Source organism: Papio anubis, chromosome 19 (assembly GCF_008728515.1).
Source record: "Papio anubis isolate 15944 chromosome 19, Panubis1.0, whole genome shotgun sequence".
Lineage (NCBI taxonomy): Eukaryota > Metazoa > Chordata > Mammalia > Primates > Cercopithecidae > Papio > Papio anubis.
The window spans coordinates 43663595-43686049 of NC_044994.1; the positions used below are offsets into that span (position 1 = coordinate 43663595).

Below are 22455 nucleotides of genomic sequence, written 5' to 3' on the forward strand. Positions count from 1 at the left end.
GAGTCTCTCTTATCCAGACCTGAGTATGGCCAGTGCTGAGCAGTGGGTTGTTTTGGTTGCAGCCCTGTGCTTTGGCTAAAACTGTTCTGCAGTGTAAGCAGGCATTCAACTTTGGTAGAAGCTACTGCTTGTCTTCCAAGATGGTTCCAACAGTTTACACCCCCACCGGCAATGTTAGAGAACTCTGCTTACCCTATATCCTCACTAACTCTTACACTGCCATGTTAAAAACATTTTTTAGCCATTCTGGTGGGTGTGTAGCAGTATCTTACTGTGGTTTTAATTTGCATTCCTCTGATGAACAATTACCTCGAAAAACTTTCTATAAACTTATTGGCCATTTGCATATCTTCTTTTATAAAGTGTCTGTTTAAATCTTTCACCTACTTTTATTGAGTTATTTGCCTCATTATTATTGATTTGTAAAAATACTCTGCATATTGTGAATACAAATCTTTTGTCACATATAAGCCAGCCATACTTTTGGATGCAAAAAACAGAACTTGACTGGTGGTGACTTAAACAATGACAATATCAATTCTTTGATATAACAAAAACTCTAGAGCCATGCAGCCCTTGGCTATGTAAGCAGATCTGCCATCCTTAGCAGTTTGGCTTTTCATGCTTAGCTTGTGACCTCATGTTGCAAGATGGCTGTGATTGCTTCAAGCACTATGCCTGCATTCAAAGGCAGGAAGAGTGGGGGCAACGAGGAGGCAATATGAAGAGGTCCTTGAGTGATCACTCCTTCTTTCAGGGGAGATAAAAATTATTTCTTAGAAGCACTCTCAAAAGTCCTCTTAATTCTTATGCCAGAATTAGGTATCCTGCACACACACATACCAGCAATAGGGAGCCTGGGAAACAAGCATTGACAATGGTTTACTCTACTGTAGCCATGATTAGATTAGGCAATTATGATTCATGCCCCGGAGCTGGGCACACTGCATGAACACAGGTGCTATTAGTTAGAAGAGAGTAATGCTTGTTGGGTAGGTACAACCTAACATGTAAATATTAAAAGCCAAAAGCTATGTGTTACTCTCCAATGCAGTGAGAGATCCTTTCAAAAATCTGTTAGCCCCTGGTAGGCTTGTGGACAACATAAAAGTTAGGAAACCAAGCTCTTCACTTAAATCCATAAAACAATGCCAGCATCCCAAACTCCCATTAAATAGCTGATTGTAGAGAACCCCTGCTGGCTTGAACAGCTACATCAAATTGTTAGTTCTGATTACATATTATTGCTGCAATAAGAGGTCAGAATTAATAACTGCATTGTCTAAGGGACAAGGCCAAGTGGCTCCAGTAGAAGAATTGAAGGTAAATGGAGGTTGAGAGCCATTTGCTGAGTTTCCCTGAAAGTAGAGCCTGAGCCAAGGGCATTTTAGGTAATTTATTTGGGAAGGGATCCCAGGAAACAGGAGTAAAGGGCTGGAGAGAGTGAAACAGAGGGAAGGAAGGCATTGCAAAAACACACTAAGAGTCGGCCATCTTTGTGGGTGACTACAGCTTAATTGTGCTGGGAGCCTCAGGAGCTGCACAGAATACGTGGCAAAATTTCATCCCCCAAAGCTCTACAAGTGTAGATCAGCTTTGTTGGCATCACCTTGACTGTGAAATACCTGCAAATTCCTGGGCCTCATCCTGACATCCTGAATCCAAAATGTGGTGGGAGTGGGGAGGGGGTGGGTCAGTATATTGTATTTCAACAAGCTCATCAGGTGAGTCTTAAACATGTTCACATTTGAGAATCACAATTCTACTCCCCAGAGAGAGTGTTGACTAATTAGCTCATGTGCCCACTGGTCATACCTGGGGGGTTAACTCCCTTCTACTTTCAGGTTGCTCATGCATTACTGTATCCCTTACCTCTCATCAGAGAAGCCCTCAGAAGAAAATAAGAGATTTCAGTGCAGCTTAGGTATGGACCCTCAAGGTACACCCACAGGGTAGTGGTTTCTACAGCAACAGCTGGAGTAAAAGGTGGGTCAGAAGAGTGTTGCATGAAAGATACCTGACTCAGGAGGGGAGAAGCAGATTTGGCCAGCTTGGATTATGACAGCTCCTTCAGTTATCTGAACTTCATGGAAGGAGTCATGAAATCACCTTCTAATGCATTAAGCTCTTTATAAAGGGCCCTAAGCTCCTAGGAGAAAACACACTGTGTAATTGCACAGGACTTCAGTGTACAGAAAACATTAACAAGACACATGAGAAACAGTACCTGTTTATGCTGTGGTGTATCCTTGAGGCAGGTGGAGTGTTTCCATCTGTTGAAGTAGCCTCTGTGATGTCTCCCTGCTGGGATTGGGTTAAAGAGAACAGATTTCTCCCTTTATTGGGAAAAAAGCTTCTCAAAAGCAGACATTTATTTGCCCTCCCTCAATTTCTTTGGGAATTTAAAGCTGTGCAGTTTACCTTCTCTATTTCTTTCATATTGTCCCAAGAACACTTGATTCTCTGTCAGCCATTTGCTTTTGTTCTAGCTTTTTCCTTTCTGCTTTGACCCTAAAAAAGTCACTAGGGTCATAATTTTATTTGAATCATTTGAAAAAAGGAAGAAAATTTTACCATAAGACTAGAGTTAATAAGGGCTGGTGGGGCAGGGATGATGAACTCAGGTGTCAGGTGGAGAGACTCACCCTATAAGTCTTCTGTAAGTGATGTTTGATTCAACACATGGAATTTCAGATTTTTATTCAGAATTATCATTAGGCTAAAGAGGCAATAAAATGAATTGCAAAGATTAAGACAGTAAACATATTTGCAGGCTTTCTCTATTGTGGGTGGGAGGTACATTAAAACTCAATTACAAGATTTCAGCCATTGCAATATGGATCTTAAGAGTTTGTGTGAATAGAGATTTCTCTTGGGAAAGATGGCCTATCTTTTCCTTATTTTCCCCATCTTAGTTCTTCCATTCCAGTGCACACGTCCTAAACACCAACTGTGTCTTGTGATGATGCTTAGTGGATACCTGTCACTGGGACCTCAAAGTGCCCACTGTACTGGTCTCCTGGCATGGACTGACTTAGTGCCTGAGAAACGAACACCACTACACACTCTCTTAATTATAACTCAAGGAACTCCAAATTCTTAGGGTTTATTTTTAGTGTCCTTTTTAGACGTTTTGACATTGGCACTGGTGCATATTTAAGCCTCATTGTAATTCTTTGTTTTGGTCCAGAGTCTTTTATTGACTCTAATGATATCCTCCTGCTGCCTGGCTCTGGCTCTAGAAATTTTTGCTTCTCTCTGGCATCTTCAGGAGTTTATGCTTATGGGGGAGCCAGAATTAAAATATGACTGTTTTGTCATCAAGCAGATATTCATTGAGTGCCTACTATGCTCCAAGCATCATATTAGATGTTAAAATATAAACATGAACAAGACATAGTTGCAGTTTTGATGCAGGATTTTTCTCAGCCACTTTGCCAGCCAGAGGCACCCCTGCCTGCGCCTCCCTAAGCCCTAGGCCTGACTCAGGAGGTGGCCTGACCACCAGGACCACCAGGCTGTACCTGGCTTGTGTGCCAGCTCAGCCCAGGGCTGAGCTGGGAGTGACCCAGCCCACCTGTGTTACAGCTCATACTTGTATTCGGTGGTTAGGGCGTTCTTGTCCCATGTCCAAGAAGAATGAGGTTATGCTGACAATTCAAAGGGAGAGAAGGGCAGAGAAGAATTTTATTGAGCAATGGAACAACTCTCAGCAGAAAGAGGATGTGGGTGTGGTCCCCCACCCCTGCAGTGAGGTGGTTTCTCTCTCAGTGTGGCTGGGTCCAGGGCTTTTATGGGCTCAGAATGGGGAGTATGTGCTGATTGGTTTGTGAGTATGCAGAAAGGCTAAAGAAAAGTCATCACTCAAAGGTGGGCATGACAGTGTAAAAAAAACCAATTAGGGACAGTTAAGTATATGTAAAATAAGTAAAGGGTGGGGATCAATCACATGAAATCATGCCAAAGAGGAAGGCAGGTTCTCAATCCAGTCTGTAGATTTATCCAGGACTGTCTTCAGTTTGAAGATTGAGTTTCACCAGGGGATCCACCCCTGTCTGCCTAGGCATTTGTCTGCCTCCTGTAGCTATCACTTTTAGAAAAATTAGAATATAGGAAATAAAGATCTGAGCATCAGTTACCATCACAGACCATTGAAAGTTATACAAGGAAGGAAACAGCATGGTGCTTTTGGTGGAGAGAAAGGTGTCCATTCTTCTTGGAAGAGGAGAGGAAGGACTTGTGAAAAGTTCACAACAAAGGTAAAAATTGAGCTGGGTTTTGAAGGATGAGTAGGAGTTTGTTGCTTGAACTACATGGGTAATTTTTCAAGGAAAGCAGATCAAGTTCCTAACATCTTTGGGTGATGCAGAAGAATCCAGCAGGGTTGCACTATATTGTGCTTCAGGAGGAATTGAAGGCAGGGAGACCTGGAGGGAAAGTCAGTGGACAGGGTCTGAATCTCTTCCTCCAGTAATTAAGAGGTCTGTAGTAACTTGGGGGAGTGGTTGAAAGGCCTAAGTCATAGAATTTTGAGGAGTGAGAGAGGTGGAAAAAGTAGACAGAGTAAATATAACTTACACTTTTACATATTTTGACAGAATGGAAGAAAAATGCATGGTTGTATTTAGAGAGAATATCCAAAAGAGTCCCCCGCTCCCACCTCTTTTTTTTGATGGAAGAAGGATTTAATAGAAAGGGAATATTTGAGAGAAAAGGGACTAATTCGGTGCATGAGTTCCAGAAGACGAGGAAGAAAACTGGATTGAGATTAAGGGTGAGTCTTAGAAAGGATAAGGAAATACTTCTCCATGTAGACATTGAAGAAAGGAAGAAGAAGTTGTGGGTAAATGTACTTATACTTCTGGAGGGGAGGATGGAAGAAAATCAAGGGAGTTCATGCCTGGTTACTTCTATGTTATTTGAAAAGCAGGAATCAAAGATGTTTGGGGCGAGAGTGGTGGAGGAGAGTGTTAGCATTTTAGATCTGCTGCTGTCACATAGAGGAATGAGATCTGCATAAGGGAAAACATACATTTAAAAATTCTAGAGCCTTCACATTTTAAGTGTGAGAAAGCAAATCTTCATATGAATAAGGGGGCTGGATGAAAAAGACTTGGCCATTTTTCCTAAGTTTCAACTTCCCTGTGGGATGTGTGTCCATCGATCCTTGCCTCCCCTGTCTCACTGGCCTCTAGGAAGGGGCCAGCACCTCTAGAGTTGTCATCAGATCAGGGATAAATCTTATTCTCCAAAATCCCTTGATCACAACTGAGGCAAGTCAGGGTTCTCAAAATGGATGGATCATTCATTTACAAGTGAGATCCATTTCAGAATGGATCATCCGTTTACAAGTGAGACATAAACAGAGATATACAGAAAAATATTAGAAACAAGAACAGGTTGCAAAATTCAGGTTTCTGAAATTACCTTTTTGTAGCTCATTCCCAGGCTCACAGGCTCTTTCACCTCCCAGAGCCTATCCTGGAAAATGAGTTTGCTGTAGTCCAGCCTCCAAGACTGGCTTCCCCCCTAGTTCCAGCTTGCCTTTATGGATTCATAGTTTCATAGAATGGCCCATTGTGCAGGTCCTATTGCCTGGACCCCTCAAATGTCCCCACAGCCAAGGTGGCAGAGAGACTCCCTCTCTGCTTCCATCTCTTCCCATCTTTCACTGGGAAGTTTTCTCTTTAAGTAGAAGTCCCATTTCCCTGTTCACTGGCAAACCTGTTGAGACTGAATGCGATGAACGAGATCAACATTCTGAGCCACTTTCTAGACACAGGGAATCACTTGGAACTTAGTAGATGCCCAGTGGTATTATGCTATAATAAAAATATTATCCAAACACCAAGAGCTGTGGTGAAAAGATTTTATCTGGAAATCCAAACGTTGCAATTTTTACACAATGAAATTATTTTAAAAGGCTTTATAGATAAGTTCTCTACTTTAAATCATACCACTTTAATAATCCAAGATTAGTTCTTTCGTTTACTTCCCCCAAGGTTGTGACTGATCGGTCTATGATTTCACAGTTGTTCCATATGACAGATATGTTTTGACAGGAAAATGCTCTTTTTGAATAATAATTGCAAAAATATAAAATATTTTTCATATTCCTAAATCTTAAGCTGTAAGTAAGCTACAGAACTGGACTGAAACTCAGCTTTGTTTGGCTTCAAGTTTGGTTTACAGTTAAGTTAAATAAGAAGTGCTTCCACCAGACACCATGGTCCACTGCCAGCAGCAATAATTGACAAACATCCCAGCCGCTTTGGGAAGGTTTAGTGTATTGTCTCAACCATTGCTCCCCAGTGCATCATTCAGATTGATCAAAACAGTGAAGTCCTTGCACTCATGGAGTTGATGTTCAAGTGATGATGACTGCGGTCTCTGGGCTTGTTCAGCATTTGCAGTCAGCTTCCTGTCCCGTTCACTTCCTGACCAACCACAACCAGGACTTATTGTATCTGGGAAGTCGAGTCAGGCTCCACAGATTACGGACTGGGATGTGAAAGGAACAGAGCTAAGCCTCCTATTGGCTGAAGATTATGATAAATGCTTAAGGCCTACGAGCAGAGTGGAGGGATAGAGCTGATGATGGGAAAGAAAACTGGCACTTTGCTGAGCCTGGACCAAGAAGCTCTTCTCCTGTGGTGCAGGAAGAGAAATTACTATGGTCTCAGTTAGTAGTGGGATTTTACAATAACTTTTATGTAAGCAGAAGAATTACTTTTGTACCATTTTCATTTGATTTCTTGGGAAGCACAACATTCTAATTTTAAACATCATTTGCATCAATTTTTTGGGTCTCCATAATTTTCTGTTTACAAATGTGCAGATCCTCTTAAAAATATTCACTAACAGAAATAATCTTGACCCGATTTTTTTGGTATCATGGTTTTAATTGTTTAAACATTTCAGGCAAATTTTGAACCCTGAAAGTTTAGTTCTAAGGAAAAAGTGAACACACTAGGAATCAAGAAAAAAAAAGAAGAGGAAGAAAAAGAGGCAGCAACATGACAAATACAAGATCAGTAACACGAGTCCTGCTGCCAGGGTGTTTTTGTTTTTAAGACATGTCTCACTCTGTTGCCCAGGCTGGAGTGCAGTGGCATGATCATGACTCACTGCAGCCTCGACCTCCTGGGCTCAAGCAATCCTCCCACCTCAGCCTCCCAGGTCCCTCAGACTAGTGGTGTGCACCACCACACCTGGCTAATTTTTAAAAAATATTTTGTAGAGGCAGGATCTCACTATGTTGCTCAGGCTGATCTCGAACTCCTGGGCTCAAGCAATCCTCCTGCCTCAGCCTCCACAAAGTACTGAGATCACAGATGTTAGCCACCATGCCCAGTCTGTGCTTAACTCTCCATGACTCTCAGGAGGCAGTGCTTATGGAGAAAAAATTTCCAGGCTCTAAGTCTCTGTTGGTTATACCTTTTAGCTTTCATTGACAGATTATGTGACCAATTTATCTGAGTTTCAGCTTCTTTATTTGTGAAATGATGGAGCTGAACCATATGACCACAGAACCCTTTTTCCTTTCACATGCAAGAAATTTGGATAATTCCTCTTTGGGCTTGAAATAACAACATAAACTTTGAAAAGTATTCATGTTTAATTTAAAAATAAAAAAAAAAACTTAGTTGTGTTTAATTCCTCAGTTTAATTTTCACTGACTAAAACTTCTTAGCTTTGGATTTCCTAGGGCTCTTGAATAATACCTGATAACAAATCTGTATAAATGAAGGTGAAACTATGCAGTCATTAGTGGCCTAAGGCTTCCTTTAAGTAAGTCAGACAGTCTGGGGACCAAACTGCTCTATACCAGACTTGCTCTCATGTTAGGTATCAACTCCTAGAACTCACCTCCTGTGACACCGAGGGCCAGATACCTGCCACTATTTCTTGATCATTGACTTAACCTGTAAAGACACTGGAATGGAACCAGAGCGTTTCTTTCCAGAGGAGAGGCACTGGCTGGAAAATTAATCAGCAGATTTGCTTTGTGACATGCACCCCTCCCACAGGGGAATGCACTGCCAAATACTCTCCTATATTACTGTTTCCTATGCCAAAAGCCAGGTAGACTTCCTTTATGAGTGTGGCCCAAGGATTACTTAGTGGAGAGAAACCTTGGCTGTAAGTCCCATCAGCTTCTTGGCCTAATTGATGGATTGTCTTGAGAAACTCCCTTCTCATGCCTGGGCTCCAACTTTTTTCCCCCACCAATTAAATGAGGAAGTTGGGCTATTTCAACATTTTTCTAAGTAGATCAACATTTTCCAAAGAGTGTTACACTTGAAGAGTTAAATAAAATAAATCTAATAAAAAAGCGTTCCATGGTGAAATGTTTTGGAAATAGTGCATCAAACAATGTAAACAGCTTTATTACTCCAGGACTTCTTGTGGCTTTTACTGTGCAGATGTGATTTTGACTCTTATAAGGGAGTCAAAATTTATTTGAAAATGATTTTTATTGTCAGTGAGGGAGTATTGTGTGACAGGAACTGGGGTTCACCAAGGTTGTTTCAACATTATGAATCCAGGAGTAAAAGATGGTGCAGTAATCCTTTTAGAAGAGGGGCTGAAACATCTATCAAATCCTAATATTCTTCAAGGTCCCTGTGAAGATCCACATCCTCTGGGGAGCCACTCTGTATTCCACTATTTTCCAGCAGGAACCTTCTCCTTCACTCAATGAAGAGTTCATTGTCTGTGACCAAATGAAAAGGGAATTATCAGAGTACTTTCGAATAATTTGGTGCAGTTTTTCTTTGGCTTCTATTGACTCCCTAAGCTTCATATAATGATGTTTTTTATTCTCAGTTTTCTGAAGTACAGCCTTATGAAAAAGTCAATGCATAAAAATTCAAGCATATAAGGCATAATAATGAAAGAACTATTCATATCACAGAGAAGTCTTCACTTTACAAAATGATTCCTTCCCGGGTTTATTTTAAAGAGAAAGGAAGTTGGAGACACAGAAGGAAATTCATTGATTGTACTTCTTTTTTTTTTTTTTTTTTTTGGTCTAAGTTCCGCAGGAACTAGCCTTTTAGTAACTTTAGGCTTTAAATGTATTTTCTTACATGCCTGTGTTTAGCCTCCTGTTAAGATTGAGGCCCTATTGAAAGCCAGTGGATTGATTCAGCATATGGAGGCTTAGAGATGGCATACCTCTATCCTTACACTGCCTCTGGCCTGCTCTCTGGCTCCCTGCTGAGCAGAGGAGTTTCCCATCAGCAGAGACCACGATTTCAAGGCAGCCAGACTCTCCTAGAACTTCATTCTTCATTTTCCCAGTGTTGCTTGCAGCTTGGAGACTTATTTATTTTTCAGATATTATTATACTTAATTAAAAACCTGGGAAATAAATGGTTTTTTGGCCATGCATCTGAAACATGTGTTCTATTTTGCCAGCTGTCCAAGTAGCTAAGACTTTCTATCCCCTAGTTGGGAAAACTGTTTCTACTTTAGACAGCTACAATGAATCAAGATGTACACAAACTTGATTTTAAAGGTGTTTCCTGCCTTGCTAACCCAATCATTATAAGACAAAGGAACAGTTGGATCGTTGCTATGTTGGCAAAAAGCATTAGCTTTCTTGTAAGGGTGATTTGCCACTTCAGGGATAATTAGGCCACTTAAATGCTTATCTTTGTTAGTCAATGGACTGGGAAGTCTTTATCCTTATCATGAGTGATGTGGTTCAAAGAAAATCTCAGTTCTAAATGGAGAGGCTGTTTCAGCACAAGTAGTATTTACTAGGTTGCTGGACATTTTAATCTTTAGAATTTACCAACAGCTTGGTTTGTGTAGCCCGAGACTTATCTCTAAAATATTTCTTCCTTCCCTCGTTAAGTAGAATTTTCTATCATTGGTTACTCCTTTGCATGTGTGTGTGGTAGGGGAAGGGGAGGTTAAGCAATGGTGTTTTGTAAATTCATAAATTTAGGGGAGGAGTAATCAATTGAAACACAAAATCCTGAAAAAAAAAATGTTCTTTCCCCGGTTCTGTTCTGCTGCTTGTTTGAGAAAAGGGAACGTAGTATTGAGTAAGCAGTGGAGAGGGGACCAAGACATCCCTGCATCCTACCCACTTATCTCTGTAGCTCAGACTTGAGGTGAGATACAGGTGACAGGAGATGGGTGTGCTTGGCTAATTTCTCCTGTGACTGTGAAATATAATTACAGTCCCGGGGAGCAGGGGATTCCCATCCTGGTCCTAGCTCTGTGATCATGAGGCTAGCTCAACTTCTCCATTTTCTCATGGTAAAGTGTTGCTCTATCCCTGCCTTGCTTGGGTAACATGTGTCAATGAAGAGTCAAACTTTGTAAAACATTTAAAGAAATTTATTCTGAGCCAAATATGAATGACCACAGCCCCTGACACAGCCCTCAGGAGGTCCTGAGAACATGTGCCCATGGTGGTTGAGGCACAGCTTGGTTTTACACATTTTAGAGAGGCATAAGACATTGATCAAATATATTTAAGAAATATACTGGTTTGGTTCAGAAAGGCAGGACAACTCAAAGAAGGTGGGCAAAGGGGGGCTTCCAGCCTATAGGTAAATTTAAACATTTTCTGATTGACAATTGGTTGAGTTTATCTAAAGACCTAGGATCAATAGAAAAGAAATGTTCAGGTTAAGATAAAAGGTTGTGGAGACCAAGGTTCTTTTGAAGTCTTATAGTGGCTGACCTTAGAGACAATAGATGACAAAAGTTTCCAATTCAGAACTTTAAAAAGATGCTAGACGCTGACTTAATCTTTTCAGGATTGGGAAGGCCGGGAAGAAAATGATTTAACTATGTTATTAGAGATTCTTTACAGATGCACATTTTCCCCCACAAAGGACAGCTTTGCAGGGCCATTTCAACATATGGCAAATAAACATGTTTTGGGGTAAAATATTTTGATTTTCTTGCTTGTCTCATAATGTTATGCCAGAGTCAGGTTGGAAAGAAAGTCACAATATATAGGGCTAAATAAAACTTATCTGATGAGAATGTATGGTTTGTAGGACATGACTCCTCAGACCTTTTAGACAGGAATTTGGGCAAGATTAAAAAAAAAAATTGGAGCTTAGTCCTCACACAGAATGTTGTAAACATATGTTTAAAAAATATATTTATACAATACTTTTATAAAACATGTATTGTAAACAAAGCTGACATTCTACTGAGATTATGTATTTGGAAAGCATAGATTTTGATGATTAATGAGCAATGAGCATGAATTTTTCTTTGCTTCTTTTATATTCTGCTTGACTTACATGGAAGGAACACAGGTATTAGAATTGGACCCATCTGGTTTTGAATTCTGACTTTGCTAATCACACAACTCAGTTTCCTGAGTTGTGTTCCTAGAGATAGTGATAGCTCTTTCATGGGGTTATTATGAAAACTTGGAAAATTCTATTGCTTTTAATTGCATTCTCCAGATTTGTGCAAGCAACCTTTTCCTAATGTCTTTTCCCCTACTTAGGGTCAGTGGGAGGATTTGTGGTGCTGGTGATGTTTTATATCTTGATGTGAGAGGTGGTTACATGTGGAGAATTTATTTTATAAAAAATTAGTGAGCTGTACATTTAGGGTCTCTGCCTATATGTTATTTGTATTAAATGATTTTCTAGACAAATACCATTTTTATTTTAAAAATTCAATGCTGAATGACTAGAAAGTTTCTGTAGGCTATAATTAAAAGACACATCATTATTTCAGAAATCCTAAAATGTAGACAAAAGAAGAATACAATTTACAATTCAGCACCCATGTATTCATGCATTTATATATTGTTTTCATTGAGATATAATTGATAAGCAAAAATGTACAGAGTTTAAATGTATGATTCAATAAGTTTTGATACCTATATACATTCATGAAATTAGAGCCCCAGGCAAGATATAGAACAGTTCTATCACTGCTTCAAGTTTCCTTGTGTTTCTTTCCAGTCAATGGCCTGCCTAGAGGAAACCAATTGCTCTTTATGTCCCATTGAGTTAGTAGTGCCTGTCCTTGAACATCTTAAATAGAATAATGCAGCATACATATGCTTGTATTTGTCTTCCTTCACTTGTCATAATGTTTTTGATATTCATTCAAGTGTTGAATGCATGAATGGTTAATATTTTATTTTATTAATATACCACATTTATTTATCTATTTCCCTGTTATTGAATATTTGGGTTGTTTCTAGTTTAGGGTTATTATGAAGAAAACTGTTCAACATTCCTGCACAAGTCTTTCTTGAAATATGTGACTTGTCTAAGAAATCTTTTTAACTTCAGGTGATAAAGATAGTTTCCTGCATTTTCTTCTAGAAGCTTTACCTTTTTCTTTTATGTTTATGTCTATGATCTATCAAATAAATTTTTGTGCATACTGTGAGGTAGGGATCAAAGTTCATTTTTTTTCCAGCTGCATTTGTTGAATGAAACCTTTTCTTTCCTCATTGGATTACCTTGCCTCACCTATTGACTGTCAACCAGCTGTAAGTATGTGGGTCTATATCCGGGCTTTCTATTCTGTTTTATCTCCTTACTTACTCTTATGCCAATAACACATGGCCTTGATTACTGTAGTTTTAGTGTCTCATTATGTAGTGGATATCTATCTATCTATCTATCTATCTATCTATCTATCTATCTATTTATCTATCTTTAGGTAATGCTAATGCATTTATAAACCACTCTACAACGGAGATGAACTGCATCTAGTGTCCTAGGTGGTAACTTAATTTTATGTTTGATGATAAAGAATCACTCATATTTCAAAAATCTTCTAGGGTAATGTACCTTAAAATACAGAAGTGTGTATGATACTCAATAAAAAATTTAATGCTGTTTATTAGATTAATTTCTATGGCTTTGTTGACATTTCTATCTTTCCTAGGAAGGCAGTTCTGAGTAGTAACTCTGACCACATCAAATAGTGGCTTTGGGTATAGAGTAATTGGTGACTGTGTTTTTATTTATTTTACATTTTGGTCCCCAATGGAACTTACAGCAGTCTTGGTTGCCTTCCCAAATATCTGCCTTTCTCTCTTTCTTCTTTGCTGTTTTTTATACTTCATTTTCTTCTGTACATTTTTTTTCAAAGGAAGTTATGTTACAGTCCTCAACCCAGGGTAAATACAACTAGCCTTAAGGTAATTAGGTGTCTAATTTCCCTTTTGTCAGTGACTGGTTGAGATATGGGAATGTGATGCATTTCTAGCCAATGAGAAGTGATGGAAAAGCAGCTTTGGGATTCCTGTGAAAGAATTTCCAGGTGATAAAAAGAAAACTGGAGATTGGGGGCAAAGTAGTAATTTATATGCTGCTTCTGTTGCTTCTGGATGTTGTCATATCAGACTGTGCTGCCTGGAACTATTGTAGCCATCTTATGATCACGAGGTTTACAAGATAACTTGCTGAATTAAACAGAATGGAGAGAAGAAAGAAATCTGAGTCCTCAAAGAAATGGATGGAGCTAAAAATCGTGTCCTAATCTGTCTGCAGTCTTCCAGTTATGGGAGTTAATACATTTTGTTCACTGTTTAAATCATTTGAGTTGGGTTTTCTCTTATTGTTTCCCAAAGCATGGTATCTGATAAAACCATATTGCATTTTAGCAGCTCTTTGATGAGCTAGGAACTCATATTGAAAATGTTAAATAAACAAACCATTAGCTGAAGAACTAAAGTATGAGGAAAAACATAATTTATTGATAAATTCTAACTCTTGGGATATATGATTCTAAAAAGAGGAAAGGCCAGGCTTGGAGGCTCATGCCTGTAATCCCAGCACTTTGAGAGGCCGAGGCGGGTGGATCACCTGAACTCAGGAGTTTGAGACCAGCCTAGCTAACATGGTGAAACCCTGTCTCTACTAAAAATACAAAAATTAGCCAGGTGTGGTGGTGGGTGCCTGTAATCCCAGCTACACAGAAGGCTACACAGGAGAATCACTTGAACCCAGGAGGAGGAGGTTGCAGTGAGCCAAGATCGCACCATTGCACTCCAGCCCGGGCAACAAAAGCGAAATTCCATCTCAATAAATAAATAAATAAAATAAAAAATAAAAAGAGGAAAAATGCTTTATAAAGTATGAAAAACATTGCATGAAGTTTTTATTGCTATGTCTTGGAATACAGTTACCTATGAACCAGGTAACTGTAGATGAATTGAGTAGAAAATGGAGATTAAGAGAAACAAAACCAACTGCAGATACTGACAGAACATCTATAATCATACATTTCCCTTGCCTGATGAGCCACTGGGGTTAGAGAGTTGGGTAAGGTCTGAGCTTGCAAAGACATCAAGTGGCTCAGCTAAGGGGGCAGAGAGCAAGGCAGGGCTGGACAGAAGCATCTCCAGTTTCTGTATAGAGGCGGCTTAAGGGATATAGGAAAATTGGGGCTTGGAGTTGCTTTTGCAAATAACTTTTCCTATCTGTCATCCATATCAAAGAATAGGGATACGACAGGAGCCATGGAGTTAATTACCTCCTTTGGTGCAATGACTAAGGCCAGGCTAGTTGTCCTGTTTTGGGTTGAGAAAACCCACAGTCATTAAAAGCAAGTCAACCTCAACATCTATAACTACTTTATTTTAAAATGAAGTTATTATTTCAAGTCAAAGGTGCAAAAAGAATTTCTGAAGCGTTTCTAAGGCAGAAAATTTCAATTCAGGTTGGTTTGAAATCACAGGTAATCTATCAGTTTTCAATTTCATCAGAGGTGATGCTTCATAATTTGAACTTTTGATGCCGAAAATTGAACTGAAAATGAGACTCTCCTATAGTTCAGCCACTCTGCCTTATTGGTATTATTATTATTACTAGGTTATCTTGTCCAAGGTGGAGAAGAAAGAGAGACCCAGCCTTTGCCTTTGAGATATACAACCAGCATCCCAGGAAATACCTTTTTCAAATAACCTGTGCACGGTGGCGGGTGGGGTGTTCTATTGATTTGGACATGGTCTTTTCCACACTCAGGCACAGGGTCTTTTTTGCTGAATTTCTACCTTTTACAATTATTCCAGTGGAAAGAGAATCAACATGGCTATTATAGAGCGGACAACTGCATGGAATTCACAGAGCAAATTGCCTGATTTTATTTTAACCCTTGTACACAGGCAGGGTTGGGAATTTATTGGAGAACCTGTCTTTCTTGCTAACATGTTAACGTGACATTCCTCTTTGGTTAATACATTTACATATTTACAAAGGTCTCTAGAAAAATAATGTGAAAAACTAGTTGCAACTCATGCTTACCCGGCTGTGAGATGAATCTAGGATTTAAAAAACAGTGTATCCTTAACTCATCTAAAAACTATAGACTAAAGAAAAAGACCCCCAGTGAATATTTTCTATTTTAAAGTTAATATTAGTGACTACTATCTTTCTTTGTGTCAGGTTCTCTCTTTCTGTGGGGTGTGTGTGTGTGTGTGTGTGTGTGTGTATGTGTGTGTGTAGCAGTGCAACCTTCAGGATAAAGCTTTTTCTACCATACTTGGTATACTTTTTAACTTGAGGAAAAAAATACTACCAGTTTACAAAAAATTGAGGATTGCATCTACTAATCACAGAAAATTGTATAAAAGAGCTTAGCCCTAAAGCATATGTGGGTCATACTAAAGTAGATGCCAGGTAGGGTCCTGGGCTCATTGCTCAGAGCCTGTTCATGTCGTGTTGCTGTAGTCAGTGGGATAGTGGGTTCACTCATAACATACTACATATTGATAATGTTGAGTATGTAATATTTTTGCACTTATTGCCAATGTGAAACACTTCTGGTTTGACCGGTATCTGTGAGGGGCAATGAGAACGGTTCATTGTTATCATGTGACAGATTTAAAAATATTGAAGGAGGGGTGCATCCCATGGGCCGTGTTCGTCTCCACCCTTAGAGAAGTGCCAAGTTTGCATGACTCCTTTCATACATCGAGATAGTGGAGATTGGGGTGAGCAGATGGAGAAATCAATGCCAGTGATTTTGGAAAAAGGTTGAGGGAGGGGAAGAGTCAGGAGAAAATGATGATCTTAAAGAGGGCTTGAGGGAAAGAGAAGAGAGATTTGGACCACCATGAGTGGGATCCTGAGAAGAAAAATGGGAAAACATAATCTTTAGTATTTGTGTGTGTGTCAATCAATTTATATTTCCACTTTCTGAAATCTTCAGAAAAACTTCAATCAAAATTGCCTTTTGCCACTGTCAACAACAGGAAATGACTCAGTTTTATAAATGAAGGAGTGTTTAATCCACTTTACACCAAATGTTTTTGCCACTTGCCTTTCAAGCTTCCAGATAAGTTGTTAAAAAGTTTCTTGAAATTATTCTCTGGTCTTGTTTAGCTATTAAGCAAAGGGTCCTGTAGCTTAGTGAAGGTCTGAGAGTGGGCACCTGGCCCAGATCTGGCTGATTGGACTTAAGAGAACTCTGTTGGAGTCTTCTGGAAGAGATGTTTTCTAATAAAAAGAGATGGTTGTCTACAAAGAAACCGTTTCCTTCTGTCCTGGATGCCTCTTTACTCCTGCTTTCTGTGGTGTTGTAATGAACATGACTGTATTAGTCCGTTCTCATATTGATATAAAGAACTGCCTGGAACTGGGTAATTTATAAAGGAAAGAGGTTTAATTGACTCACAGATAGGCATGGCTGGAAAGCCCTCAGGAAACTTACAATCATGGCAGAAGGTGAAGGGGAAGCAAGGCATTTTCTTCACAAGGTGGCAGGAAGGAAAAGTGCCAAGTGAAGGGGGGAGAGCCCCTTGTGAAACCATTAGACCTTGTGAGAACTCACTCGCTATCAGAAAAACAGCATTGGAGAAGCTCACTCACTATCAGAAGAACAGCACGGGAGAAATCACTCAATTACCTCCATTTGGTCTCTCCCTTGACACGTAGGGATTATGAAGATTACAATGCAAGATGAGATTCCCACAGAGTCAAACCATATCAATGACCATGAAGTGGCCCTCCAGGGATGGAAGGATGCCTGCTGATGGAATGGGAGGGTGGAAAGCCTTGGTCCTTTACGGCATTGTTGAGCTATTGAACTATTTCCAGATTGTCTATTTTGGAGCACTGTTTCAAGTCTTCTAAGTGCTGTTTCTAATTGGTACACTTCTCTGTATTTCTTGGCTTTTGTTAATCAGTAGTAAATACCCTTATGGTTAAGCACTGACATTTAACTCTGACATACAGCCAAAGGCGTTAGTAACTGGCACACAACACATTTGAAATTTTGCCATTTGTAACCACTTCTTTATAAGGTGTGATCAAACAAAATAGAAATATATTGGAAATTAGAGCTTGTAGAAAACTGCAACTGTCATCCATAACATTTAGTTTTCAATGTCTGTGCTCATCAGAATCATCTGGCTTCACTGATTGACTTTATAATAGGCAAATATCACAAATGAACTCAAATTATAAATTTTAATTAGTAAAATTTTGCAATTTGCCTGTTTTACACTTTGGTTCCAATTAAGATTTCATTTGAAAAAAGCTAAAATAATTGAAAACCACAGCAAAAGCCAAAGGGAAGCAGGGTAGTTGAATTCATGTTTGTGTATATATGCATGTACTAATCACTGCATTCATCTGATCATTTAAATTCATTAAACCCCTCCTATGTGACATCGACTGTACCGTGGGCTAGAGATTGAGAACTTAATAGAACACAGACTCTGACATCTATGTCAGGGACTCCATTTTGGTAAATGGCAACCACAATTCAGTAAGATGTTCAGGCTGAAAGCCATGTTGTTATTCTTGAATAGTATGTTTCTCATGCATCCTATTTGTAATCCATCAGCAAAGCATTTTGGGTTTCCCTTTATAGCACTACCTGACTTTAACCTCTTTTCATGTTCTTCATTATCCTCACCCTAGTTCCAGCCAACATCATCTTCCACACTTATCCTTCTGTATGGTTTCTTCCCATATGGTAGCCAAAATGATTTAAAAAGAAGAACATAAAGGAGATCATGACATTCTGTTCATTTTAGCTCTTCCATGGCTGTATAGTACTTTTCTTATTTACTTTTTAAATGGTATTATTTTATGTGCAAAAAATGAACAAATGCTGTACCCATAAATTCTACTTTCCAAAAACAGGAGCTTTTTAAAAAGAAAATCACATAATAGCTTTTAAAAGGCACTGGGATTCCTCTTCTTCTAGATCATTGCTCGGCTAGAAAAATAAAGTTTGTTCTACCAGGAATCACAGGTTAGAACTGAGTATTCTCCAAATTGGAAATTCTAGAGTGTAGGGTCACTCCAGGCAAAGATTATTCAGTTCTCATCCTCAACTACCTATCAGAAGGGTTAAACCAGGTCAAAACAGTCCAGCATAATTAGGTTTCATCAAACAATGTCATTATGCTCTTCTAAGATGCAAATAAACCAAACAGGAAATACTAAAATCAAAATAATATTTGACACTGTCATACAAATTGTCAGTTCCTTGTTGTATCCCCCCTTCTATAACATTAATAAAGGGAATATTTTACTGCAGAGAATATTTTATTTTATACATCACTAGCCACGAATTTTTGCCATTAGTTATTATACAAATGCTGCCTAGTGCCATTATCCAAATGGCATAAGCATTTTATGTCCACAATTCACTTCTATAGTTATAAGTAGAATTTTCATGATTTACGTAAGTACATCTATCAGTGAAGATTTAACACTGAGATGCAATCTAACATCTGTATATCTGATGTTTTTTGGAAAGATATATTTTAATCTCTTTTCATTTAAGTGATCTTACGTAAAAAATAAACTAATAATTCAGCAGTTCCAAGTCTCCAAAGGGCATTTTCAAGTGTACATAAAAGAAATGGTTACAGAGATGTTTAAGAAGCATCTTCATGTCCACATTCCCTTGTAACTGCTGTACCATTTTCTCTTCCAACTGCCTCCCTTGCCTGCAAGAGGGGCTCGGATAAGATGAATGTTTTGCTTGACTTCTTTGATATCCTGAACTTTCTGTAGCTCTTTATTCTTCTTCAATCTGTTCATTATACATTTAGCTTGGCATTTCTGTTTGATCTCTTCAACTCTCTTCGTGGCATCAATAGCTTTATTCCATAGCTCTCGCTGGTATGTGATAGGTTCATTTCTACATTTTTCAAATTCAAATGAATTACGTACTGTAAGTTTTTTACCAGCTGCTTTCCAGAATGCTTTGGTCACCCAACTTTGCGAGGATTGCGCTTCTTTTTAAAGTTTTTATGACATTTAGATTTACAAAATCTGAACACCTTGCAATCATTTTGGACAAACATCATGCCATGGCCAGGGTAGATGGGCTCTGAATAGAAATAACGCTTTTTTTTTTTTTTTGGAGACAGAGTCTCACTCTGTCACCCAGACTGGAGTGCAGTGGCACGATCTCGGCTCACTGCAAGCTCCGCCTCCCGGGTTTACACCATTCTCCTGACTCGGCCTCCCGAGTAGCTGGGACTACAGGCGCCCACCACCACGCCTGGCTAAATTTTGTGTTTTTAGTAGAGACAGGGTTTCACCATGTTAGCCAGGATGGTCTCAATCTTCTGACCTCGTGATCCATCCGCCTCAGCCTCCCAAGGTGCTGTGCTGGGATTACAGGCATGAGCCACCGCTCCCGGCCAGAAATAACACTTTTGATATGCATGTTGAACCCATGTGGGTCTCCACTGACCAAAGGCGAACTTGAGAGTGGCTGTATATTACTATTTTAAAAATCCAAATTCCTGTTCCTCACATATAAAGTTTCTTTACAATCCAGCACCAATTCTCTCCCAACATAATTTTCTACCCTGCTGTTTCTCGAGATTGAATTCAGTCCAAGCATTCTGGCCTCCTTGATGTTTGCTGCACACCCCAACTATGTTTCCTCTTTAGTAACCTTGCCCTTGCTGGTCACTTAATTCAGGTCTCTGCTCAAAGTTATCACAGGGAGGTTTTTCCCTGACTCATTTATATTCTTCTCTATCACCTTACACTGTATTGTGTATCTATTAGTTTGTAATCTACCTCCTTCACTTGAACATCAACTCCATGACTGCAAGGACTTCACTGTTTTGATGAATCTGGATGGATGGATGGATGGATAGATGAGCTCTAGGTGAGTTGCTCCATTCTTTTTAGTCCTGATTCCTCCCTGACTGATGATGTCTTCTGGACCAGTTTCTTTTTCTTTTTTCCCTCTGTGCCTCTGTGTTTGCATCTGTGAAATGAGCGGAAATTTCAAGTCGTGGGGTGGGGAGATTGTTAATGGCAGGCCTATTGGTTTCCTTCCTTTCCCACTGCTTGGGTGGCTTTCTACTTCATGCATCAGGCCAGCCTGTTGCCAGGCAGGATAGGAAGCTGGACTATGTGCAAGTGCTGACTAATGCAGGCATCTCTCACCTTATCCCTGAGATGAAAAGCCAGCTCAGGCAGCCCGGGGCAAACACACACATGGAGTCAGCAAAGACCTCTTCTGGGCTTGCATCTTTTCAGCACCCTTCCTACTTCTGTTGACCCACTTCCTACCAGGAACATAATGCAATCCTGATACCGTGTGCTTTCATCCTAAGAGGGTGGATTACAAAATTTAAATCATCCACAACTATCCAGTAAATATTTATTCCTCTGTCAGGCATCTTTGCATGGATTTCACAAAGAACAGTCTATTTTCACCCTAAAACCATACACTCCTTTTGTTCAGGTCCAGCTTTTTCACAGCTGTGTGAGTTAGGGCAGGTGTCTCTGCCTTTCTGAGCCTCAGTTCTTTCCTCTGTAAGATGTGAACACTAAGACTCATCTCATGTCGTTGCAATGACAGTTAAATAAAGTTAGAAGCAGAAGGTACCTGACACAATGCATACAGCAGCCCCACAATAAGAAAAGACTGCAGAGAGAAGGCCGTGGATAACTCAGTGAGATTTTGGTTCACCTTGACTTTCTAGAATCCTTTAAATTTCCTCTGTATGCTATTTCTGTTCATATAAGTAGCCAATCTTGCTTATGAGCACGGAATTGGGAAGTGCTAGAACTGAGGCTGAGATAAATTGAAAACAATAGTTTAAAACATTCATGTTTTCACAAACCTGGATCCATTTCAGCAGAGCCTATAGCCTGCACACTGTTGGCCATTGGAAAAGTTGTTGGGCACACGGCCTGGCTTCTTTCTCCCACTACCCGTCATGCTTTCCCTCCACGGTGGGGTGAGCCTGCTGTAGAGTAGGGGTTGGCCTGGACTTCATGTCCCTAATCTGTAATCCTAGCCTGGCTCTGGAGGAGGGGACTCCCCTCTTTCCATCCCCACATGGCAGGGATGAGGATGGAGGTGGGAGTCCAGCTTGCTCATTCATGATGATATGTACCAAGCCTGTGAGAAATGGAACAGAATGAACACACACAGCTTGTCCTTCATGGAGCTCCGCTCTTCCTTACCTTTCTCTTCCTTACCTTTCATGGTTTGAGCTCCTTTGCATCTGTGAGGTGGGGTGGTTTGGGGCTTCTGCCAGGAAACAGATGGAGTCTTGCCAACACCTCTGGTGAATGCTGGAGTTTGCCGGCAGAGGAAAACCTGTGTTGAAAGGCCAGGAATCTGCAGTTTCCTGTATGTGGGTGAACAAAGCAGTTTTGTTTACCTGAAGAACTAGTTTTAGAGCCCATGGCAACCACAGTTTTTGGGGCAGAGTTACTCTGAGATGTCCAGTCAGACCAAGGGCTGGGAAGTCCCTGGATCTCCCAGAAAGGGAGGCTGGCTTTTGGGCCGGGATGAGGAGTCTGGATTCCAGCCAAGGGGAGAAACGAGAGAAGTCAAAAAGGAGGCTGAGGCGTCAAACTGATTTCCCCCTCGGGGCTTTTGCCTGTGTGCTCTCCGCAGTGCTCTCCCTTCTCCACGTGCGTGGCTTCCTCCTCCCTCTGGTCTTACCCTCAGTGCACCTTATCCCTGAAGCTTGGCTGGAGTCCCTCCTTCCTGACATCCAGTGCCCCCTAATTCCTATCTCTACAGTGTCCCCAACTGTTTCCTTCGTATATTCAACATGTCTATGGAGGTCTAAGTCAGCATCTGGCAAATAAAGAATAACTTAGATCCAATTAATTTTCCAATTCATCAATGTATCTACTTTGTAATCAATTTCCAGAATATAACAAAGCTGTCTCAATTCAACATAAACTGTAAAAACCAAGCAATTCATGGGCTAAAGCTTTCATTTGGCAAAAAGAACATTAATATGAGGGCCTGGGAAGTGTGTCCTCCTCTTGTTGTAAAGAAATGCTGCTTATCTTCAGGTATAGAATTCTCACTCAAGGCCTATCTGTGTGGTCAAATGCGGGCCACTTTTGTAAAGTCATTATACATTTAGTGTGCAAGGCATTACAATCATCATTTTACTTGAAGCCTCCCCCAAGCAAATGATGAAGCCCATTATCAGTGGGACAAGATTAACTTATTTTTACAAGAAACATATGGCAAACTTAG

At 39.9% G+C, this 22455-nt stretch overlaps 1 pseudogene; it reads right to left on the bottom strand.

Moving 5' to 3' along the window:
- Positions 1-14055: 14055 nt before the first annotated feature.
- LOC110741761 overlaps positions 14056-22455 on the bottom strand; it is a 34875-nt pseudogene continuing 26475 nt past the window's right edge.